The following is a 25,299-nucleotide window of genomic DNA, read 5'->3' as shown; positions in this document are numbered from 1 at the left end:
GACTCTTACAGAAATGTCATTCATGATAAATGAGACATCTCTATAATGGACCTGTATTGGTCTATATTTATAGTTGTCATATTCTTAGTGATATACAAGAAAAGACTTTTTTGCCCTTATTTCTAGGGTTATATATAAGAGTACTAATATATAACTGAAACTATTCAGCTAAATATTTCTTAAATACAAACTATGAGCAAAAATGCAACTATTTCATTATGTCTTCAATATAACTGTGTACATACTGAAATACATGCTACTTTACTATAAATTATTTTCATGTCATTTCTCCTTTATAATATAATTAGAGTCTTATGTTGATTTCTTTTTAAACATTGTGTCTGAGTTCTATTATCTGTGAGTTTCCATTTTAGGAAGTAAAGAGGCTGTCACAAAATATATAAAAGAGGATACTGGGTTTGACAAGATTGGAAACCACTGCCTTATAGAACTGATTCTAAAACTGGGGTCTGAGGCCTACCCACAGCAGAAACACCTGCAGCATTCATGAAAAATCCAGGTGCTTAGGCTCCAGACTGATTCATAAGGATGCTCTCTGGGGCTAGAACCCAGGAATCTATTTTTCAAAGCTCCTAAAGCGATGTTGATCCTTATCTAGGTTTGGTACCCACAAGTACAGAGGACACAGGGTGCACCAAGCCCTTCCCTAGCCTAGAGGTACTTAGGGTCTCAAAGGGGAAGGTAAAATTTTAACCATCATGTCAGGCCCATAACTGTTAAGTGCTAGAAAGAGATATCAATGAAGCACTATGGGAATTCAAGAAGGGAGACGCTGTCCTAGAGGAGGTGCCTTGCAATGGGTGCATTCCAGCAAGGATCTGGAAGATGGAGTAAGAGCCTCAGCTCTGGAGAGTTGACTGCAGAAGCCTTTACATACATTATCTCCATCAAAATCCACAGCTACCCTCTGGGGCACATAGCACTCCTATCCAGTCTTGCAGAATCATGAGGCCTAAAGAAGTCAAGTAATTTCCCTCAAGGTTTTAAACATAGGTCCTGCCATCCCAGATGATAGTGCTTAACCACCCAGTTAATACTCAAGCCTTAACCAGTGGGAAAGCAGTAGGGGTGGTATGGAAAAGGTCCCAAGGAGTTTCAAGACACAGAATTTCTATCCAAAGCTTTACTTCCATCTTGCTAATAGCACTGTCACCAGCATTCAGGAAGACAAGAGGAAATCATCATAATTAGAAGGGACTCTAAGCATATATCATTAACATATGGCTGGAAAGACTCAAGGATGAGAATAGGCAGTTAGGAGTCACTGACGCTAATGAGCCACAAATCATAGAAAAGTCACTTAATTGAGACAACAGCAAAATGAGAGGAGGCTCAGAATTAGGAACTCTCACACTGCTTCCACAGTTCTAGTGACAGCATAAAGCAGTTTCTGCTTAATCAACTTCCACCTAATCAGAGAGCCATCTTAACACAGCATCTATGGGGGCAGCAAATTAGCTAATAGTGAGTGACTGCAGCAATCAGGACAGTATGGGTGAGGAGGGGAGGGATGGAAATATGCTAGGAAGAAAGGCAGTTGGCTAGTGCTAAGGGGTTCATTGGTGTTTAACTGCCTGTTAAATTGCAAAATGCTAAGCTTCTGTGTTCTATTGCAGAAAAGCCAACAATGAATAGAAATAAAGATGAAATGCATCAGATTCTGTTTTTTATTCTGCATCCTAAATGTACATCCAGGTAGTTACAAAACTTACTTTTTGTTTGTTTTGTTTTGTTTTGAGACAGGGTCTTGCTCTTGTCACCCAGGCTGGAATACAGTGGTGTGATCTTGGCTCACTACAAGCTCCACCTCCTGGGTTCAAGCAATTCTCCTGCCTCAGCCTCCCAAATAGGTGCGACTATAGGCACATGCCATCACATCTGACTAATTTTTGTATTTTTAGTAAAAACAGGGTTTCACCATGTTGGCCAGGCTGGTCTTGAACTCCTGGCCTCAAGTGATCCATCCACCTCGGCCTCCCAAACTGCTGGGATTGTAGGCGTGGGCCACTGCACCCTGCCACAAAACTTACTTTTATCCCTATAAAGGGAAAGATGGAGGATTTTTACATCCATGTCACAGGCCACATGCCCCCAGCTTTTATTGACAGTTAAGACCAAAAGATCTCTCTACCCACTTTCTCTTCCCCACCACCTCTTTCCTTTCTCTTTGTGACATGTAGGTCACCAGCAAGCAAGTGCTTCCAATCTCCGAGGCAGAGACTTTTGGCTTTGGAAACATTTGGAGCAGAAACAGGTGGTGTGGTCTGGAGCAAACATGCAAGAGAAGAAAATACCAAAAAGAGAAGAATCCCTCCACGTGGAATTCTCATTTGCATTTTGTGCAGTCAGCAGTTCTCCAGTTTTTCCACATCCTTTCAAAGGTTAGGTCCTCATGTGTTGTGAGTAGGTCAGACTAAGCGGGTTTTTTCTTATGGTTTCAGGCTGGATAATATTTCATAACCACATGATTGCAGGGCTGAGCTTAGCAGTGCTGTATTTAAGAGTGGATCACATATCCATCATTCAGTCCGCATTTCAAAGACTAGTAAAATATTGCCCCTGAGGATTTAAGAGATGCAGGTGATAGAACATTTCCCTCTCCTAACTAATAAAGCTGTGAGGGTCAGTTCCTCATACAATACCAGGGAGCCCACCAGTACACAATAAAAAGTCATTTGTCCTTGGAAGGTGGCCTGAGAAACAGCACCACACAGCACAGGCAGTGAACAAGCCATTGATTCTCTGTGTACATCATGGTTAGATCTTTCATCCTAAAATGCCACTTGGCACACATCACAACCCCTGATCAAAAGTGTTCATGGCTCTCCATGGTCACAGGATAAACCCCAAAATCCTTAGAGGGTTTTCAGAGGCCTCCACAAACTAGCACTGTCATTCTCTCCCATCCAGTCTCCCACTGCTGCCCATACAAACCCTCTGCTCCAGCCAAGCTGCTGGCTTCGCTGTTCCTGGAAACCTTCTGCAATCCTTCCTTTTTCTCTCTTCCCTTGTTGACCTCTGCTCCCAAATGCCTCCTTCCTCCTTCTTCCTAGTTTGTCCTACCACAAGGCATTTAAAAACCAGCTCAAATCCCGTGTCCTCCATAAAACCACCTTTCAGAAAACTTCCTGCCTGGATGGGCTCGCTCTTCCGTACTTCCATGAGAGTCATCAGCTGGCACCCTACACAGACTGCCCTGCATTGGGACTGATTTATTTCCATGCCTCCGACCCCACCCAGTTGGACCGTGAAGCTCCTGGGTACAGTGTCTTGTCCTGGCTTCCCAGACTCTCACCTGTTTGCCTCACAGCAGATCCTCAGTAAAGCTTTGTTGCCATCATTTTTGAGCCTCCACTACTATAAGAATTTGGTCCTCCCTAGTATTTATGGTTTATGAGACACTTCTGCCTTTAAACCACCTTATCTCTTTCTGTCCAATCACTGCTCTCTCTTTGAGCCCAGGCGTGTGACAGGGCTGCCAATTCACTCTGTCCCTAGTGCTGTCACATGCACCTAATGAGTGTTTAACAGAAGAATCCTAAGAGCTGATTGCAAAGTTGGAAAATCACCTTAAGTCCCCCAGGGCCATGTGCAGTCTACAGACAGGAAATAGGCAACAGAATGAAATTAGCATAAAGAAAAAGGGGGCTATGACTCCTCTCCACCCAAGTCAGCAACACCTACCAAAACAACAAAGAAAGCATCTGGATAGAGCGTGGGCAAGCATCGCTGAGATCGGTAAACTGTGCTCATAACAAAAGCACAAAGGGTTTGCAAAAGGCAGCTCCCCTTCCCTTTCCAAATTACCAAAAGCTCAACAAGAAAAGGAGCACAAACTCTCTGCTGAAAACATCTGTTTTCAGTTACCTGTGCCAGAACCACAAACTTAACAGAGAAACACAGAGATCCCGAGCTGACTCCACGGTCTAAGATCTGTCAGGACGAATTATGTGGAGATGGAGGAGCCAAGTGTGGGATGCCTGAGCAACCTCTGTGCAATAGCCATGGTCTTGATAAGCCTTGCCGATGAGATTTGGGTGGACTAGGAATTGTACTACTGAATTGATTGCTGAAAAAGTAAAAGCCACCAAGGGATATCATTATCCCTTGATAAACCCAGCTACCCACAGTGGTCAATTACTGATAAACAGACCCCTTTCACCAATTAAAGCCACATGTTACCGCTCAATTCCCAACATATTTAGTCTTTTCCTCCCAGTACTCCAAGGCACTACTGTCTACTAAACCTCTCCAGCTAAGATTCTGCTTGTCTTTACTTAAACAACAGTCTTTCTGGGGCCTGACCAGTGGTGCCCCCAAAAATAAAATAAAATAATTTTTTTAAGAAAAAAACAGTCTTTGGCCGGGCGCAGTGGCTCAAGCCTGTAATCCCAGCACTTTGGGAGGCCGAGGCGGGTGGATCACGAGGTCGAGAGATCGAGACCATCCTGGTCAACATGGTGAAACCCCGTCTCTACTAAAAATACAAAAAATTAGCTGGGCGTGGTGGCGCGTGCCTGTAATCCCAGCTACTCAGGAGGCTGAGGCAGGAGAATTGCCTGAACCCAGGAGGCGGAGGTTGCGGTGAGCCGAGATCCCGCCATTGCACTCCAGCCTGGGTAACAAGAGCGAAACTCCGTCTCAAAAAAAAAAAAAAAAAGAAAGAAAGAAAAAAACAGTCTTTTACTAAAATGTTCTTTATAGTAAACTCTTAAGCTCTACTTTTTTTTTTTTTTTTTTTTGAGATAGGGTCTTGCTCTGTTAACCTGCCAGAGTCCTGAGTGATCTTCATTTGTTCACTCTCCTTGTGCAGTCCTTCAATGTTTTTTACAAATGGATTTCACTTAAGTGAGTTCTGTCTATTAATGTCACTAAATATAAATGTCTGTTCATCTTTGAAGGGACTCTGGGAGATGAACTTTTACCAAATAAACATGTTACATGCCTGTTGATAGGAGGCCTGATGCTTTATTTTCTCTAGAAAAAAATATAGATATTTCAATATTGTAAATTCCACTAAGGTACCCTGCCCCCACCTCCAAATCCTCCATCTCCCACCCCCCCACCACCAACAAACAGGCTGTAGTTTCCCAAACCCCTCAATCTGGCAGAGACAACATACCAGACCTTTTTGGTAGTTAGTCGTCCAACTCCCTATCTATTTTCTTCTTGGCAAAATGGGACCAACTTAGCTGAAGTAAAACTGAAAGAACATTGTCAGTCCTTGTATAAGGCACAAGTCCCTGAGTAACTTACATCACACTTCTTTTTTGGGCCTGGTAATTTCCAAAATTGGAGTAAAGTACCTCTTTTGATGAATCTATCAGCAGATGTGTTTGGAAAATGAGGAAATGATGTTGCTAACTTGCTAACTGTATTTTGGCAGATAATGTAATAGGGTGTAGTTTATTGGTATTTCCTCTATTAAAGGAATACAGACAAATTTTTCCCTTGGAATTAAAAATCTATAAATTATCCTAAAATCCTCCCAGAAATTTTAAACTGCTGTTTTCTTGCTTATAACTTTCCCTCATTTTCTTCCCAGCAGTGGAAGATAAGTTAAAATCTTGTTTAAATCCACAGTGAACTTTTTATATTGTAAGGCTGATTGGTAGGTTTTAATGTGAAATCAGCATTCTGTCTAAAGCCATGTAAGATGATTCTGGTATAAATATGGTAACTACAATGTCTACTGTGTTTTGCCATTAAGTTTTTGCTTTGTTTTGTTTTACTTGGAGGCTTTAGAGAAAAAAGATTAAAAGGCTTGGTGGTGTATATGTGTCTTGAATGCTAGACTGAGAAGTTTATAGTAACTGGTTGGTGTGAGAGGCAGTATGTGTTTAAGTGTTTGAGGATGAGCCTGGCATTTGGATATAAGGTAGTTCAGTTTAGAGAGCTCCAGCTGGGGCTGTTGGACTGGTTTTGATGTGGTACGATGAGGACCTGGAAGTCCACAGCAGATCTGAGGGCCACTCTGGGATGTTGAGAGGTGAAACAGAGAAGATCCATGAAATTGGGAATTTTACTTTTTTGAGACAGGTCTTTAATTACTAGAGTGTTCTTTATATTAAAATCTTAAGCCCTTTAGGCTGGCTGTGGTGGCTCACACTTGTAATCCCAGCACTTTGGGAGGCTGAGGCAAAATCACGTGAGGCCAGGAGTTTGGGACTAGCCTGGCCAACAGGTCAAAACCCCATTTCTATTGAAAACACAAAAATTAGCCGGCATGATGGCATGAGCCTGTAATCCCAGCTACTCAGGAGGCTGAGGCAGAAGGATCATTTGAACCTGGGAGGTATACTCTCTACCTTAGTAGACAAAGAGTACACTGTTATGAAATAAAAATATAGCAGCTTCTGGATTATTACTTGGCCAGTGAACTAGTGGTATTCTCTATCTGTTCAGAAATTTGTATTTTATAATTCCTTTAGAAGAGTCCCTGGAAGATTTTTTAAGAGAAGAAAACATCATAGGAATGCTTTTATAGATGTGTATATTTGTATAAGCTTCTAAGCCTCACTTAGATTCTCCTGGACCCACAGGATAGGTTACTTTCTCCCACCAGGACATGGAGGCTGGAGAGAGAAGTTATATCTCTGAGGTTGGTTACCCTTGTCCAGCACAAGACAAGTGACACCATACTGTACTGGTTATATTTTATTATAGTGAGATCTATTATATTTTTTAAAGCCCATTATGATAAAAACCCCTAGAGACAAACAAAACGTAATGCAATTCATTTTGAACCAATAAATATTTATTGAGTCCTATAAACCTTCATGCCAGTCTCTGGGCAGAGCCCCTGGAAACATCTTTTAATACCTGCTCTACTGAAATCTCAGTATGAATCTCCATAGAAAGCAATTTCTATATAAAGCAATTCCATAAGTTTCTATAAAAGCAATTCAAGTAAAAAGTAGTGAAACAAATGCTGGCATAATATGTCTCTTTAATTATAAGTATTTAATGTTTCTTTATAAAAATAATCACATCCTTAATAGAAACAGAACTGTCAAAAGCATGACAAACTAAGTACCTGGATGACAATAATGATTAAACAAATATACACGTTAATAATTTAAGGTGATAGTTTTTTTTTTTTTTACAAAAGTTTAATGTGCTAATGAATCATTGGGATCCCTGTTACCAAAGTGAATTTTTAAAATTACATTTTCCCTCTTACAATCATGTTTGCAGCATTAAAGGAGCAGTAGTGTGGGGGAAGTAAAGCTTGGGAACTATTTTATGTTAGTCTTGAGTAAGCTAAGGCAATGTCTGATAAAGGAGGGCTTTGAATTTTGGTACAGAGGGCTTTCCAACACTGCACTATTTTAAAGAATAGCTCAGTGATATCAGTATTGGGTTCCTTAACTAGTCACCAGGTACCAGATATAGAGAGATTGTGTAGAAGAATGAACACTGTTAACTACTCTGTCTTCTCCCCTTTTGCAGGATCTATCTGTGGACAGGGTGCTGACCCCTAATTTACTAAAACAAAATCAATATTGTTCCTGGAAATATTTATGAGGCATATTGCATCTTCTCCATGTTATGGGTAAGATGGACAGACATCTATACCTAGTGACATTAACAGACATAAATCACTTTAGTGAAATCCATTTGCAAAGAACACTGAAAACTGCATAAGGAGATAAAGAAATGAGGGTCACTCCAGCCTCTGGCAGGCTAACAGAATTTCTCTGGGTTTTCCCTACAATCCCTATCATCCCTCAGGACATTCATGTTCTATGACCAGGTCCAAGTTGCCTCACCATGAAAATCATACAATGGAGGCCTTTTCCCAATCCTTAGAAGGAAAAAAACTACATACATGTGACACACACTTTTCCCATTCATTTCTCCAAACCCATAGCACATACTACCACATGGTCAAACAAGAACTCACAGCAATAGATGGTCAAACACACACACACACACACACACACACACACACACAAATTTGCGTGTTTAAACAAAATTCTAGAAATACGACTCATTAAAATTTTTACATTATTAGAGCCAGGTGCAGTGGCTCACACCTATAATCCCAATACTTTGGTAGGCTGAGGCGGGCTGATTGCTTGAAGCCAGGAGTTTGAGACCAGCCAGGTCAACAGTGAAATCCCGTCTCTACCAAAAATACAAAAATTAGCCAGATGTGGTACGTGCCTGTAATCCCAGCTACTGGGGAGGCTGGGCCCAAGAATTGCTTGAACCTGGGAGGCAGAGGTTGCAGTGAGCCGATATTGCACCACTGCACTACAGCCTAGGTGACAGAGCGAGACTGTCTCAAAAAGAAAAAGTTAATTTTTTTTACATTATTCAATGTTAAGCTATAAAGACCTTCACTATTTAAACTGAAATATATCTTCTGCTTGTTAAGATAACAGAAACAGTGACAGCCCTCTCTCAGATGACAGAAATAGTGATAGCCCAATTTTGTGACACTCTGAGCAACATGTACCTCGAAGGCTCCCTAAGAGATGTTCCCTCTGAGGAAGTTTAAGTATCACCCGCTAGTCTCTACTTCAAACCCTCAGCCCACCCACATCACATTCTGTAGGAAGTGATGAAAAGTCAGGGAGTTTAGGTTACATAAGGACTGTGGAGCCAGTGAGCCAAACTGCAAAATGTCCATCAGTGAGCTCCACAACCTCCCCCACCCCAACCCACTGCAGGAAAGTGGCTGGGGATAGGGCAGCCAAGAGTTAGTCACTGAAATATGTCTGATGCCATAAAACGCTACCTGTGATACCCAGCTCCCAAATGCTTTTCTTCTGGGTTCTGACCATACACAGTAGCCTGCCTGCGATGGAGCAACTGGAGGAAACAGGTTCCAGGTGTGGGAAGCCATGGGTTAAAAAGCAACTTGCCAAACTGGGAAATATTCTAGTTGATCCTGAAGCCTTAATGCTTGGCTCTAATGGGGTAGTAACTCCATTTTCTCATAAACATGCTAAGTAGATTTCTACTTTCTCAAGAAGCTAAATCCTTTTGTGGCTTTATGACTTACTTCTACAACCAAGAGCCTCTTAAGCTATTAACAGCCAAGTGTCACAGCCTTAAAGACTTGCACTGTTTGCTAGTCTCAGGCATACCCCAGTCACAAATTCCTGCAAAATAAACCTTCCTTAGTCAGACTGCAGAAAAACAAAAAGGAAGGAAAACATAAAACCCCCTTACAGTTGACAAAGAACCTGTACAGAGCTTAAAGAGATCAAAAAAATGATTTAGGGTCAGATTCTGAGAAAAAGAACAGATTTCACCATATGGTCACCTCTGGGAACCCTCGGACAAAACCAAGCCTTCCAGTTTGATTGCTAAGTGCCAGCGGTAATAATTCAACCATTCCCTCTCTCACACAAACCGCCTGAGCCCCAAAGCTAACTCTGGGTGAGTCTGACAATAGTACCACCCAATTTATAAAGGAAAGAGACAAGCTGGCCAATTTGACACAATGCAGGAAGTGTTTCCATCTGAAACACTTCCGCAGCTGGTGGGCCAGTGTAGCTAGCCACTGCTGCTCTATATGGGTCCTCCACGATACTATAAGGCATGTTACCCTTTCCAAACATCTTTTGCTTCAACAGATTCCAGTCCCTGTCTGCAATAAAATTGAGCATATTTCTATTTAAATTAGCAATCTCAATTTGAAAGCAATTTGACTTTATTTAATTCAAAGATTTCCCTAAATGGTATCAAAATAGCAACCAAAAATGGCTTTAAAATTCTTTAAGGAGTACCTAAGGACAGAAAGAATTTCTTTTTACCTCCTACTTCTACTTTTTTTTTTTTTAATTTAAGAGACAGGGCCTTGCTCTGTCACCCAGGCTGGAGTGCAGTAGCAAGATCATAGCTCAGTTCAGCCTCAACCTCCTGGGCTCAATTGATCCTCCTGCCTCAGCCTCCCCAGTAGCTAGGACGACAAGGACGCCACAATGCCTGGCTACTTTTTTTTTAAATCTTTTGTAGAGATGGGAGTCCCACTATGTTGTCCAGGCTGGTCCTGAACTCCTTGTCTCCAGTGATCATCTCATCTGAGCCTCCCAAATACCTTAACCTTGTAAATGTTTCTCTTACTTCTCCCAGGAATATTAACTTGATTTTTTAATGCAACATTCTTTTTTGCTTATGAAACTGAACAAATTGGTTTCTATTCAAACTGTTGAAAAATATGTAACTTTGGTAAGCACGAAAAAGGCCACAGAGTGAAAAACCTCTAAGATTCTTTACAGTTTCAAAATTCCTTTATCCTGCTATATCCCTTTTTAAAAGAATTTATCCAACTGTATAACATTCTGGAAAAGACAAAACTATGGAGACAGAAAAAGGATCAGTGGTTGCCAGGGGTTGGGGGTAAGAAGGGATGAGTATGCAGAGCATGGAAGATGTTCAGGGCAGTGAAACCACTCTGTATCACCCTATAATGGTGGATACATGTCATTATACTCTTGTCAAAACCCGCAGAATGTATACCACCAGGAGTGAACCCTGTCAACCATGAACTTTGGGTGATGATGTGTCAATGCAGGTTCATCGATGGTAACAAATCTACCACTCTAGTAGGGATGTTGACAGTGGGAGAGCTGGCTGTGGAGACAGGGGGTATATGGAACTCTGTACTTTCTGCTCAATTTTGCTGTGAATATAAAATTGTTCTAAAAATTAAAGTCTGTTTTTTAAAAATATATACCTTCTAAATGCTCTAAATAATATTACAGTCTCCAACTGAAAAAAAAAAAGTAAAAGTATGAAAGAAGAGATTAACTCTCCTGCAGCCAGAAGAGAAAAGTGCAAGAAGAAACTGTTGCACTGGAGGAGCTGCCTTGTGACGTCACAGAATACTTGGCAGAAAGACATGTGTTTCTGTTTGGTCTAGAGATGAGCAAGAGAGGAACCAGCAACACTAGTCATCAGACATCAGTGTTCTCTCCGAAGAACCGTTTTTAATGCTGTTGAACACTGCACAGAAACGCCAGACAAATCCATTCAACACACAGACAACCACACATCTTGTGAATTTTATATCTAGATCTTTTACCCTGCTTTTTGTAAAGTAACTGATGAGATATAACACCTATTTTCTATGTAGGATATCAGAGGACTTCTTAGCTAATTCAGGAATTAACAAACCAAAGTAGACATCTGCTGGGCATGGTAGCTCACGCCTATAATCCTAGCACTTTGGGAGGCCAAGGAGGATAGATCACTTGAGATCAGGAGTTCAAGACCAGCCTGGCCAACATGATGAAACCCCACCTCTCCTAAAAATACAAAAATTAGCTGGGTGTGGTGGTGCATGCCTGTAGTCCCAGCTACTTGGGAGACTTAGGCCAGAGAATCACTCGAACCTGGGAGGCAGAGGTTGCAGTTAGCTGAGATCACATCATTGCACTCCACCCTGGGTGACAGAATGAAACTCAGTCGCAGTTTAAAAAAAGAAAAAAAAAAGTAGACATCTGATATACTCCCTCAAGACCAAAAATTTGGAGTTTGCTCAAAAATAAGTTATAAAAGCAAGATCTGGGTCTTTAGATATAAGAAATTAGCTTTCAAATACCATGAGATTCTAAACAAATGTTCAAATCTAATCAGAAACACTGTTACTTACATTCAGTTATTATTCAATCAATTGCACAGAGTGGAATATAAGGAGAAGCACATAGAAACTTCAGTATATCTGAGAGGAAGACTTCATGGGCGGAAAATGAAGTTTCACAAATGCTGGTAAAAATGCAGAAAAAAGAAAACTCTTATACACTGTTGATGGGAATGTAAATTAATACAACCACTATGGAGAACAGTATGGAAATCTCTCAAAAAATATATACAAATAATTTGGGGCCGGGTACAATGTCTCATTCCTGTAAACCCAGCATTTTGGGAGGCCGAGGTGGGTGGATCACAAAGTCAGGAGTTCGACACCAGCCTGACCAACATGATGAAACTCCATCTCTACTAAAAATACAAAAATTAGCCAGGTGTGGTGGTGTGCACCTGTAATCCCAGCTACTCAGGAGGCTGAGGCAGGAGAATCACTTGAACCTAGGAGGTGGAGGTTGCAGTGAGCTAAGATCATGCCACTACACTTCAGCCTGGATGACAAAGTGAGATTCCATCTCTAAATAAATAAATAAAAATAAATAAAACTTCTATATGACTTAGCAATTCCACTATTCAGTATCAGTCCAAAGGAAAAGAAATCACTATATAAAAGGGATAGCTGTACGTCCAAGTTTATCACAGCACTATTCACAAGAGCAAAGTTATGAAATCTGAGTGTCCATCAACAGATGAATAAAGAAAATGTGATATAAATATACTTATACACAAACACACACATTTGTATGTATACACACATATCATGGAATACTATTCAGCCATAAAAAAGAATGAAATCATGTCATTTGTAGCAACATGAATAAAACCGGAGGTCACAATGTTAAGTAAAATAAGCCAGGCACTGAAAGACAAATACCACATGTTCTTATTCAAACATAAGAACTAAAAATCTTCATCTCATAAACCTGGAGGATAGAATAATAGATATCAGAGATTTGAGAAGGGTAAGTAGGTGGGAAGAGGATATGAAGAGAGGTTGGTTAATGGGTACTAACATATAGTTTAGATAGAAGAAATAAGTTGTAATGTTTTATTGACTAGGGTAACTGTACTTAGCAATAATATTTTATATATTTCAAAGTAACTAAAAGAGAGGTGCTAAGTGATACCAATGTATGGAAATGATAAATACTCGAAGTGATAAATACCCCCAATACTGCGGTTTGGTCGTTACACATTCTATGTATGTTTCACTCACATGGACCCCATAAATATGTAAAATATTATGTATTAGTAAAGAAAAAATACAAAAAACAACCCCATAACACTACTACATAAATACTAGTATGGCTAAAATTTAAAAGACTAACAATTCCAAGTGTTGACAAGGATGTGGAGAAACTAACCCTTACATATTGTCAGGGGAATGTGAAATGGTACGACCGCCTTGGAAAACAGTTTGGCAGTTTCTTCTAAACATGCACTTACCCAGGTATTATACAAGAGAAATGAAAACTTACATTTAAAGAAAAGACCCACACATAATTATTCATACCACTTTATTCATAATAGCTAAATGTGGGTACAACCCAAATTTCCATCAACAGATGAGTGGATGAACAATCATGGAATAGCCAGACACCGGAATGCTACTTAGCAGTAAGAAAGACTTTATCTCCTTATACACAAAACATGAACAAATCTCAAAATCCTTATGCTGAGCAAAAGAAGCCAGAAAATAAAGAAGACAAGCTGTATAATGCTATTTGTGTGAAAGTCATCTGTAGTAACAGACAGCAGAACAGCATTTGCCTAGAACATAAAGTAGGGAATACAAAGAAGCAGAAGAGAACTCTTAGGGGTGATAGAATCATTCTATGTCTTGATTATGGGGTGATTACACAGGTAACTTTTGTCAAAATACATCTACAGGTCATTAAAATGGGTACATGCCATTTTATGTCAACTACCCATAATATAGTCAATTTTTCTTTTTTTCCTATTTTTTTTTCACTCTATTGCCCAGGCTAGAATGCAGTGGCGTGATCTCAGCTCACTGCAATCTCCGCCTCCTGGGTTTAAGTGATTCTCCTGCATCAACCTCCTGAGTAGCTGGGATTACAGGCACCAGCCACCATGCCTGGCTAAGTTTTGTGTTTTTAGGAGAGATGGGTTTTCACCATGTTGGCCAGGCTGGTCTTGAACTCCTGACCTCAAGTGATCCACCCACCTAGGCCTCCCAATACAGTCAATTTTTCAAAAAGAAAAAATAAAACAAATAGGCTGGGCACTGGGCTCAGGCCTATAATCCCAGGTTGTACTAATTCACATTCCCACCAACAGTGTAAAAGCGTTCCCTTTTCACCACATCCACACCAACATCTATTGTGTTTCGACTTTTTAATTATGGCCATTCTTGGAGGAATAAGGTGGTACCTTACTGTGGTTTTAATTTGCATTTCCCTGATGATTAGCAATGTTGATTATTTTTTCATATGTTTATGGGCTATTTGTACATCTTCTTTTGAGAAATGCCTATTCACTTTTTGATGGGATTATTTTTTTCTTGCTGATTCGCTGGAGTTTCCTGGTGCCAAAGAAAGGACCAATTCAAAATCAGGAGATTTGAGGTCAGAACTTTAACTCCCTCTGTATTATCCCAGCAATAACCCATGTTCTCCACAAATACATGGACTGATTTTAAAAAGCAAGCAAGACTTATCAACAGATCCAGAAATGCATTTCAAATAAGCATGCTTTACTCTGCACGTATTAATAATTTATCAAATTTTATACTTGTTTTGATACATTGTTAATAATCATTGTAAACCCAATCCAGAAATTTAACTCTTAGCATCTTAGGATCACATTTGTATTACAAAGTATTGTAAGATAATCAGTTTTTAATGTAGTACATTTGGGCCAGGTACAGTGGCCCACACCTATAATCACAACACTTTGGGAGGCCAAGAAGGGAGGATCCATTTAAGCCAGGAATTTGAGACTAGCCTGGGCAACATAAGGAGGCCCTGTCTGTACAAAAAATACAAAGATTTGCCAGGCATGCTGGTGTGTGCCTGCAATCCTGGCTACTTAGGAGGCTAAGGTGAGAGGATTACTTGAGCCCAGGAGTTACAGGCTGCTGTGAGCTATAATCACACCACTGCACTCCAGGCCAGGTAACATAGTGAGACCCTATGCCTGCAAAAAAAAAATAAGATGCATAATATTTGGATAAAAGTGCTCCAATTTACAGCGTGAGCCACCACACCTGGCCAAATTCTGCATGAGAACGTGAAATAGAAATATACGCTCAAGGAGGAAAAGGAACAATGTAAATTTTCCAACTATCAAATAATGCTGCTCATGTATTTTTTAAGTGAAGGTGGGACACTCAAATCACAATAGTGTTTAAATTCCATTCAACACATTTTAAACAGTGATATAATCTTTTCATTTTAAAAGTCAACATTTACAGTATGCCAGGAATTACATCCTTGTATCTTTCCAACTTTATGATGAAAAACTTTAGATGTCAACCCCCCAAAATGCACAAGGGAATACACGGCTTATAAAAATCTTTTGGTGGTAGGAGTTGGGAGTGAAAAATGTTCCCATGAGCTACTTGTAAGTGTCAGAAGATGGCCCAGCATGGCCATCCTCTTGGTCCACCCAGGATCAGTGACAGAAATCACACTCTGCTCCCTTTGGGCCCTACTTAGCAAGATGCTTTAAACCAAGAGTCCACGATCACAGTGATTTCCTGTGCAAGTCTTTAAAGAGCTGTCCCAGTTAAAGCCTGTCCAAAATCTCCAGAGTATAAAATATGATAAGCAAAACATTTCTTCCTGTACTGTTTCCTTGACCAGAGAAGTTGTCCCAGATCTGTTCCTGTCATGACACACGAAGCCATCAGCCACACATTCTTGACTATGCATATTTAACAAGACACCAAGGGAAAAAAATCCACCAAACAAAAACTGGCAATATTTTCTATCACCAATCCTTTTACTAAGGTTATTTATATAACCAAAAATTAATCATTTCCTGTCCTTCCTCTGTTCATGGTAAAGATCCCAGGAGGATGAAAAGAAGGAAGATACAGTAGATAGAAGAAGGAAAGGATGGTGATAGAAAAAACATAGCAGCAGAGACGTACTAGATAATTCACTCATTCAATAGTCATTGTTAATCTACTACTACTGAGTTAACTGGAGCCCCAGATACTAAAAAGTTGGGGTACAAACATTTTCCCCCAGAAGTAAAAAGCAATTCAGTGGCTTAGCTCCAACCTTCCCAAGTCACGCACTAATCAAGGGGCTAAAAATGGACTGAAACCAGAAGTGAGAGGCTCAGTGAAGAAACTTGCCCCACTCCACCTCAGAAGGAAAATGAAAGGGTTCATTAAACACATCTGCATTTAGACACATCTAAAGATTAGGCAGTCCTCTGACAAATGTTCTCTTCAGATGGCCAATTTTAAATACTTCTCACAAAATTCTAAAAACAAAACAAAGCAGATTAGGGAAGAATTTCAGAGGAGAAGGCATGGGAAAGCCTTAGTATTTCAGGATTATTACCAGTCACAAGTGTTTTCAAACAAGAATGAAGTTCCACGATCTTCTGTGTATCACAAAGATCTTTACCCACAGGAGAACAAGGCAATATCCTTATGGCCTTACAAACAATGGGCTCCTTCTTCTAGACCAGTTTAGAAGTGGGTGACACATTCTAATCTGGATAATGCAGATGATATGATACTAGAACCACATGATAATTACCCAGGCGGCAGCCTTCAGCATTCTATCACAGGGTGTTTATACAGCATTTTAGGCTGTATCCTAAATATAACTGTAGAAATGACACGTGATTTTATAAGTGCTGTTTAAGAACAGGATAGGCAAATGAAATGCACCTCAGACTGAGCCAGAAAAAGCAAGAGCTCCACCTCACTAACAATCAACAAGCTAAGTCACAGCCACTGGCCTCAGTTTCTCCCTGTGAAGAATGGGGATTCTAGAGTGCATCTCCTGTCTTCCCCAGACAATTTATAACACTGTTCAGAAAAAGGTGGAGGTCCCAGAGAGCTTAAGTACTGAGTCACTGTCCATGTTTTTGTTTTCTAAAGTTGCACGCTACATTAACTTCTTTACAAATCTTTTAAACAAGTTTCTTCAGTCTTAATTATTTCTCTCTGAAGGACAGAGAAAAGGAGGTCAGTCAATGTGTCATCTTTATATGAAAGATGTGTCATCTTTCATATAAAAGTTAGCTTCACTTCTGAGAAAAGTGAACCTTTATATGAAGGTAACATGTGTTGACTGACCTCCTTTGTGGCCTCCCTAACCAGTTCAAGGTGCCCATCTTCATCCAAGATCAAATGGATCTCCAGGCCTGGGAGGAGTTTCCTAATAACTCAAATGACTCTGGAAGTACAAGATCAAGAGTCAGATGTTCTTTATAATTCTAATGAAATGAACACTGGAAACCACACACACACATACTCATTTTCATTCTCTCTCTCTCTCTCTCTGCTCCCCCGACACACATACAAACTTATAACCCACACAGAAATCACCAGACGTAGCTTCAGAGAGAAACTTCTAGAATAAGAAATATTAGATAAGTAGACAGTTTTAAAATTCATTTTTAATTGTGTAATTTCCATTTATGATACTTAATCTTTAAACTGTGTTTGCTTAAAATTGGCTTTCTATCAAATTAAGTCCATTTCCGTCCCCATATTTATCCAAAGTCTCTACATGAGGAATAGAAAAATATTAAGATTTCTGTTTTGCTCTCAAGTGTAAGAGGCAAAGATCTCTCTTCCCCCATCCTGGCTCTCTGAGTACATCAAAAGTACATATTAACTGTTTCTGAGTCCACATCTGGAGTTTTAAAATCCTATAGAAAAAGCAAGTGATTCAAAATACAAACATATGGCTTCCTTCTCCATAGTAATTCCTAGAGAGAGGGGGGGAAAAAGTTGAATACAAACAAACTATTGTTTTAAGGAGAATTTTTTTTAATTGAAGGCATACCAAAAAAAACTAACTAAGCTTCTACTTTCTCCTGGAAAAATAATAAAAGCAAGAATTCCCATCTCAATCTAATTACATCTAGATCAAAGTGCAACTTAGGTAATACTAGGACTGTAAGAGTGTAGCATTCAATTTCTGAAGAGGATGGCCCCAAGTCTACCCTTGCGTTAGAGCAAGAGGTTGGCAATTTTTTTCCGTAAAAGGCCAGATAGTAAATATTTTCAGCTTTGCTGACCCTGTGGTCTTTGCCACAACTACTCAGCTCTGCTGTTGTAGTGCCCATAGACATGACATAAACAAATAATACAACTTTATTTATGGACAAAGAAATCTGAATTTCGTTTAATTTTTATGTGTTGCAAAGTATTACTTTTGATCCTTTTCAATCACTTAATAATACAAAAACTATTCTTGGCTCACAGGCCACTTTAAAGCAGGCAGCAAGCCAGATGTGTCCTGTGGACAGTAGTCTGCAACTCCTGGCTTAAAACTACAGAGGACTGGAGCAGCTGCAAGAATAAACTCTAAACCAATGTCCTCATTTATTAAAGAAAACTGAGGCTCAAGGAGGTTAAATGACTGGCCATGGTCTCACAGCCAATTCATAGCAGAAATGGAGTTAAGAAAAATACTAGAGACTAGCGAACAATACAGTCAGGATAGCTAAAGGTGACCCCAAGGAACCAAAGGGCAAGATGTCTGCTTATGCCTTCTTTGTGTGGATGTGCAGAGAAGAACATAAGAAGAAAAACCCAGAGGCCCCTGTCAATTTTGCAGAATTTTCCAAGAAATGCTCTGAGAGGTTGAAGACAATGTCTGGGAAAGAGAAATTTAAATTTGATGAAATGGCAAAGGTGGATAAAGTGGCTATGATCAGGAAATGAAGGATTATGGACCAGCTAAGAGGGGCAAGAAGAAGGTTCCTAATGCCCCCATAAGGCCACTGCCTGGCTTCTTCCTGTTCTGTTCAGAATTCCACCCCAAGATAAAATCCACAAACCCTGGCATCTCTACTGCAGACGTGGCAAAAAGCTGGGTGAGATGTGGAAGAACCTAAATGACAGCGAAAAGCAGCCTTCCATCACTAAGGCGGCAGAGCTGAAGGAGAAGCGCGAGGAGGATGTTGCTGACTATAAGTCGAAAGGAAAGTTTGATGGTACAAAGGGTCCCGCTAAAGTTGCCCAGAAAAAGGTGGAAGAGGAAGATGAAGAGGAGGAGGAGGACGAATAAAAATACTGTTTATCTGTCTCCTGGTGAATACTTAGAGTAGGGGAGCACAGTAATGGGCATATCTCTTATTTGAGAAGTGTCTGTTTCCCTTATTAGGTTTAACTACAAAATTTGATCATGATCATATTGTAGTCTCTCAAAGTGCTCTAGAGATTGTCAGTGGTTTACATGAAGTGGCCATGGGTGTCTTGAGCACCCTGAACCTGTATCAAAGTTGTACATATTTCCAAACATTTTAAAAATGAAAAGGCACTCTCCTGTTCTCCTCACTCCGTGCACTTTGCTGTTGGTGTGACAAGGTATTTAAAGATGTTTCTGCATTTTTTTAATGTGTAAGGTGGTGTTAACTATACAGTTATTGGCTAGAAATCCTGAGTTATCAACTGTATATATCTATAGTTTGTAAAAAGAACAAAACAACCAAGACAAACCCTTGATGCTCCTTGCTTGGCCTTGAGGCTGCGGGAAAGATACCTTTTAGAGGGGCTGTAGCTCAGGGTGTGCACTGTGAGGCTGGACCTGTTGACTCTGCAGTGGGCATCCATTTAGCTTCAGGTTGTCTTGTTTCTGTATATAGTCACATAGCATTCTGCTACCATCTTAGCTGTGGACAAAGGGGGTCAGCTGGCAAGGGATTTTTTTGTTTTTTTGTTTAAAGTGTGGTAGTTTTTAAACTGTTTTTAAAGAAACTGTATTACTCTTCATTGTCAGCAAAATGAAGAGCCACTGCATCAACGAAAGTTCAAGAATCTTCTGTACTTAAACACAATTTGCAATGTTCTGTTTTTTTTTTTTTTGTATTAGAATGCTGAAATGTTTTTGAAGTTAAATAAACAGTATTACATTTTTTAAAAAAGAAAGAAAGAAAAATACTATTCAGCCTCTGGAAGAGCTGGTTGAAAAGGTAAAACACGGCCAGGCACAGTGGATCGCTCATTCCTATAATCCCAGCACTTTCGGAGGCTGAAGTGGGCAGATCCCTTGAGTCCAGGAGTTCAAGACCAGACTGGTCAACATGGTGAAACCCTGTCCCAACAAAAAATAAGCTGGGTGGCATGGAGGCACATGCCTGTAGTCACAGCTACTCACAAGGCTGAAGTGGGAGGATCACCTGAGCCCAGGAGATCAAGCTATGATGGCGCCACTGCACTCCAGCCTAGGTGGCATAGTGAGATCCTGTTTCAAAAAAAAAAAAGAAGAAGAAAAAGAAAAGGAAAATGTAAAGCAGCAATGAAGAAATGTCCTGCTTGAGTGCAACTTACCAGGACAGGCAGTGGGGTGCTTAAAACCAGAGATGTCACAGGAACCTAGTCACTAGTCATAGAAGCTCCCAATACCTGACTTCCCACTGTGTAAAGTAATTTGTTATCTGCCTGTCACTACACTCACTCTGAAGGTCCTATATCAGCCACTAGAACCCTGTGAGGGGCCAAATTACTTGTCAGCCTGATTCTTTTCTGCTTTCTGAGTGACACAGCTCTGGTCATTTCTTTTGCAGTGTAAGTAACAATCTCCACTTCTGTTATTCCAACCCTAGAACTCCCAAGATCTAAGTGTCAAGATCTAAGTATCCTGGCTGAATAGCAAGGATCAATGTCAATTATTTCAAAGAACAGAGGACAGCAGGTGATGACCAATTAAGCTTGAAGTTCGAGCATTTCCAACACTCACCTAAGAAACTAATAGTCAATCTCCTTCCCACTCCTAATGCCTTCCCTCTTAAATTAAAAAAAAAGGGGGAGGGGTTTCTTAATGTTTTTCTCCCATTTTTCCTTATTCCAACTTCTCTTATACTGACTGTTATTTTCATTTCCTGTAACTCTTTTCATTCTGCCCTACATCTCAACCAAGTATCATCTCAAACTGAAATGCTTTGCTAGAGTTAAGATACATACACATATCCAATGATGTTTAAACTATCTGCTCTTTAAGTAGCATTCTGCAGTTTTAAAAGGGGGAAAAAATCCCAAATTAAAGTAACTTTTTACACTGTATCCTTCATCTAACATTTTAAGTCACATTTTATCAGAGAAGTTTGTTTTCCACCGTTATAAATTTATTCAAGACATGAAATTTCACACCAATTTTTTTAGCCATTCTGCTATGATGATTTTTTATGAAGATTACTCTATCAACTATTTTGTTTTTACACACTTCCTCAAAAAGACACAGTTTCATACTTCTGTGAAGAGGAAGTAGCATTCTTATAAGTAATTTTCAAAGTTATTTTTGACAAATTAAAAATGACTGAAAACTCCTCAGAATCTTTTCAACACACCTTGATCCTCCTAAATCTATCTTAACATAAGATTATTCAGTCGAATAAACTAAGTCAACTGATCTGAAAAAACCAAAATGAAAGAAAAACGTACTTCCTAAAGCTGTAGGAACCAAAATGCTACGATTCAAACGGAAGTATAGAAATTCCACACAAAAATGAAACAAACTCTTTCTATCAATGTTGTTTAAGTTAGAAAGAAAGAAGATTAGTGAAAAGGTTGTAAATCTAAAACAAAAACTAACTCAAATCATATTTTCATAGAGCTGAAATTGACCCGAGAAAACTGGTCTCTTCAATCTGACAAATGAGGAACCAGCCCAAGATTCAGAGCTCCTTACTGAGTGCTAACCAAGCACCACTTGCTTTACAAAGACTTTTCCCACTTGATGATCACAACTTCCCCATAAAGCAAGTATTATTTTTACCCATTTTGTAGTCAAGGAAAGTTGTAGCACAGGAAGATGGACACAGCTCATTTGGAGTAGCCCTGTGCACATAGCCCAGGTCTCCAGACGTCAACTTTAGTATTCTAACTACACGACTCACATGGAGTATCTTTGGAAACTGTTCAGTGAGATGCCACAAAATTTTAAAATCATATACCTAAAATAATACAGTACCCTGAAACCTTGATAAAAGACTCCTTGCTAAAAAGTATAGCTACTTCAAAGATTGTTTCTTCTTGGCTGCTAAGAAAAGGAGCATTAGCAACTAAACGTTGCATTCATCTCATGAGCCCCAAGACATAATTATACTGAGGCTCCAAAGTACCAAATCCTTTGTCACATGGCTTCTAAATTACTCATGACAATATCATTTACTCAAGTCACTGTTGGCCACTTCCTATGCTTATGGTCTATGCTTAAATCCAGACTCCGTTAAGAAGGATACAGAAAGATTTTCACACTTGTAGAAATAAAGGAAGATATTTCAGCATGCCTGAGCAATGGTGAAACCACTCAAGGCAACAACAAACACCCACTTCCTGTTCAGGTAAGAAGAGAGGCATGTTTAGCCAGGCCCATTAGAACTGAGACCTTGCAACTGTTTGCTGCCTTTAAAAACTACACAGTTTACCATATTGACCAGGATGGTCTTGATCTCTTGACCTCATGATCCACAAGCTGGGCATGGTGGCGCGTGCCTGTGATCCCAGCTACTCAGGAGGCTGAGGCAGGAGAATTGCCTGAACCCAGGAGGCGGAGGTTGTGGTGAGCCAAGATGGCACCATTGCACTCCAGCCTGGGTAACAAGAGTGAAACTCCATCTCCAAAAAAAAAAAAAAAAAAAACTACACAGTTTAATTAAGAACAGAGTTTATAGGTCAATGTAAGAAAGTGATGTGGGGCAACTCTAATTATCTAAATTCCCTTCCAAATATCTTACACTGGAGACAAGCCAAATCCAGGTCTTCCTAAAAGCACACAAGATGAGACTCTAAGCCCAATGCTCAAATATCTGACTCAAGTTGTGAAGCCACTTAAACGAAGCCAATAAATATGTGGACCACACAACTAGCTCAGAAGCATATTTCCTTGGGCAGCAAAACTAGCAAAATCATGTGCTTGCATGGACAAACAGAAAGGATTCTAATAACTTTACTGAAGGCATTCTATCAAGGAAAAGCAGAGGCCTTCAGAGGGGCACAAAGGTAACAGGAAGAAGTAAAAAGAAAAACAGCTTCCAAAAAGAATGTGTCTACTTAAAGAGGTGCCCTGAGAAAATGCTGAAGTAGGTCAAGCACAGTGGCTCATGTCTGTAATCTCAGCACTTTAGGAAGCCGGGCAGATTACTTGATTCCAGTAGTTCAACACCAGCCTGGGCAACATGGTGAAACCCTATCTCTAATAACAATACAAAAATTAGCCAGGTGTGGTGGCACCCACCTGTAGTCCCAGCTACTTGGGAGGCTGAGGTCGGAGACTCAACTGAGCCCTGCAAGTCAAGGCTGCAGTGAGCTATGATCACACCACTGTACTCTAGCATGGGTAACAGTGAGATCCTGCTTAAAAAAGAGAGAGAGAGAGAAAGCTAAAGTTTTATAGTTTCTAGTTTTGTAGGAGGACTCTCTTTTTAAACATAACCACAATATCATAGTCACACTTTAAATCATCAGCTATCCAGTCAGTATTCAAATTTCCCCAATTATCTCAAAGAAGTATGCTTTTTTAAGTTTGTTTAAATCAGAATCCAACTCTATTCACTGCAATTAGCCTGCATGTATCTTAATTTCCTTTTAAGGATTTATATTTCCTCTCCTTCCTTTTCTTCCTCAGACAATTGATTTTAAAGAAATGGTCTCTTTTTTCTATAGGCCTCCCATAGTCTGTACTTTGCAGTTTCTCGTCTAAAAAATATGTAAAACAAGTCATCTCTAGATCCAGAATCCCACTCCTGGGTATCTACCCAGAGGAAAAGAAGTCATATGAAAAAGATACTGCACATGGGTGTTTATGGCAGCACAATTCGCAATTGCAAAAATATGGAGTCAACCCCAGTGCCCATCAATCAATGAGTAGATAAAATATGGTAGACACATACCATGGAATACTACTCAGCAATAAAAGGGAATGAAATAATGGCATTTGCAGCAACCTGAATGGAACTGGGGACCATTATGCTCAGTGAAATATCTCAGAAACGGAAAAACAAACATCATATGTTCTCATTCATTAGTAGGAGCTAAGCTCTGAGGACATAAAGGCATAGAATGATACAATGGACTTTGGGAAATTGGGGGAAATGGTGAGAAGGGAGTGAGGGATAAAAGACTACACACTGGGTACAGTGGACACTTCTCAGGTGGTAGGTACACCAAAATCTCAGAAATCACCACTAAAAACTTATTCATGTAACCAAACACCACCTGTTCTCCAAAAATCTATGGAAATAATTTTTTTAAGAAGAAAAAAATCATCTTCAGACCTACTATATTATTCCATCAATGTCCTACATTACCATACCATCTAGATGCTTTCAGTGAAGTCCCTGCTACTCCAAAATACAACTTTGTTCACAGAATGTTGCCATGGTACATCATGCAACATTTTATTCAAGCAGGGGGTTTAACAGACACAGAAGGGCACATAAGGCAACACCTTACTTTAATGGTTCAATACTTTTTGGAACAAAGTAGGTACACATTAATTTGTAAAAGGTCATATGCAACAAATGGAAACAGTAAGTGTTGCTTAGGCACAAATTCATTAATTCAAGTTTTCCAGCAGAGGATACGTAGTACCTTTCAAAGAACTCAACTGCGAGAAATGTGTTGATATGCAAACACCTCTCCCCAGTTTGCAAGGCGGATATTTCCTTTCCTCTTTTTCCTACCTGACATGAACCTGGTGACTCAGTAAATTTAGTCACCAGGTTACCTGACAGGTACACAACATGTCAGTCATCTGAGTTCCACCTGCATCTGCTGCCTGAATCATTCCCTTCCTCAAGTATCAGTTAGACTCCCTCCAGCTCCCTTCTTAATGACTCTGCCCACCTCAGGACTTCTGAAGTCCCTAATCAATACCACTAAGCATAGTCTAAACCTGCCCTATACCTGGATTGATAGCTGTTTCATATGCCACATGAATTCCGTAAATGTGGAGGAGGGCCTTTCATGTGCAAGGCATTCAATATCATCTGTGAGCTCCGTGAGGAAAAGGGCCTCTTGTGATACTGCACCTATTTCAAGAATCCTAATGCATCATGGCTAAGAATGTGCACCTTAGAGTTGAGCTTGCCTCAAATGTGACTCCCAGAGTCATGTAACCCTGAAAAAAAATTATTCAGCCTCTCAGTTTTCAATTTCCTGTTTATTTTTTAATTTTATTTATTTATTTATTTTGAGACAGAGTTTTACTCTTGTCACCCAGGCTAGAGCGCAATGGCACAACCTCAGCTCACTGCAATTTCCCCCGTCATGGGTTCAAGCGATTCTCCTGCCTCAGCCTCCTGAGTACCTGGGATTACAAGCACCTGCCACCACGCCTGGCTAATTTTTGTATTTTTAGTAGGGATGAGCTTTCACCATGTTGGCCAGGCTGGTCTCAAACTCCTGACCTCAAGTGATCCACCTGCCTTGGCCTCGCAAAGTGCTGGGATTACAGGTGTGAGCCACCGTGCCGGGCCTCATTTTCCTCCTCTCTAAAATGAAATGATAGCCAC

The 25,299-nt window shown here is 40.0% G+C and overlaps 1 protein-coding gene and 1 pseudogene across 8 annotated transcripts in view; one reads left to right on the top strand and one right to left on the bottom strand.

Annotated features, from left to right (window-relative positions):
* Positions 1–25,299, bottom strand: part of ANKRD44 (ankyrin repeat domain 44) — a 343,966-nt gene that overhangs the window by 309,054 nt on the left and 9,613 nt on the right. The window lies entirely within an intron of this gene.
* On the top strand, positions 8,833–18,854 carry LOC101044363 (high mobility group protein B3 pseudogene; annotated as a pseudogene).

The sequence above is a fragment of the Saimiri boliviensis genome, chromosome 5, assembly GCF_048565385.1.
Source record: "Saimiri boliviensis isolate mSaiBol1 chromosome 5, mSaiBol1.pri, whole genome shotgun sequence".
NCBI classification, from domain to species: Eukaryota; Metazoa; Chordata; class Mammalia; order Primates; family Cebidae; genus Saimiri; species Saimiri boliviensis.
Note: the sequence above shows the minus strand (reverse complement) of the source record. Positions and strands in the feature narration are given on the sequence as shown.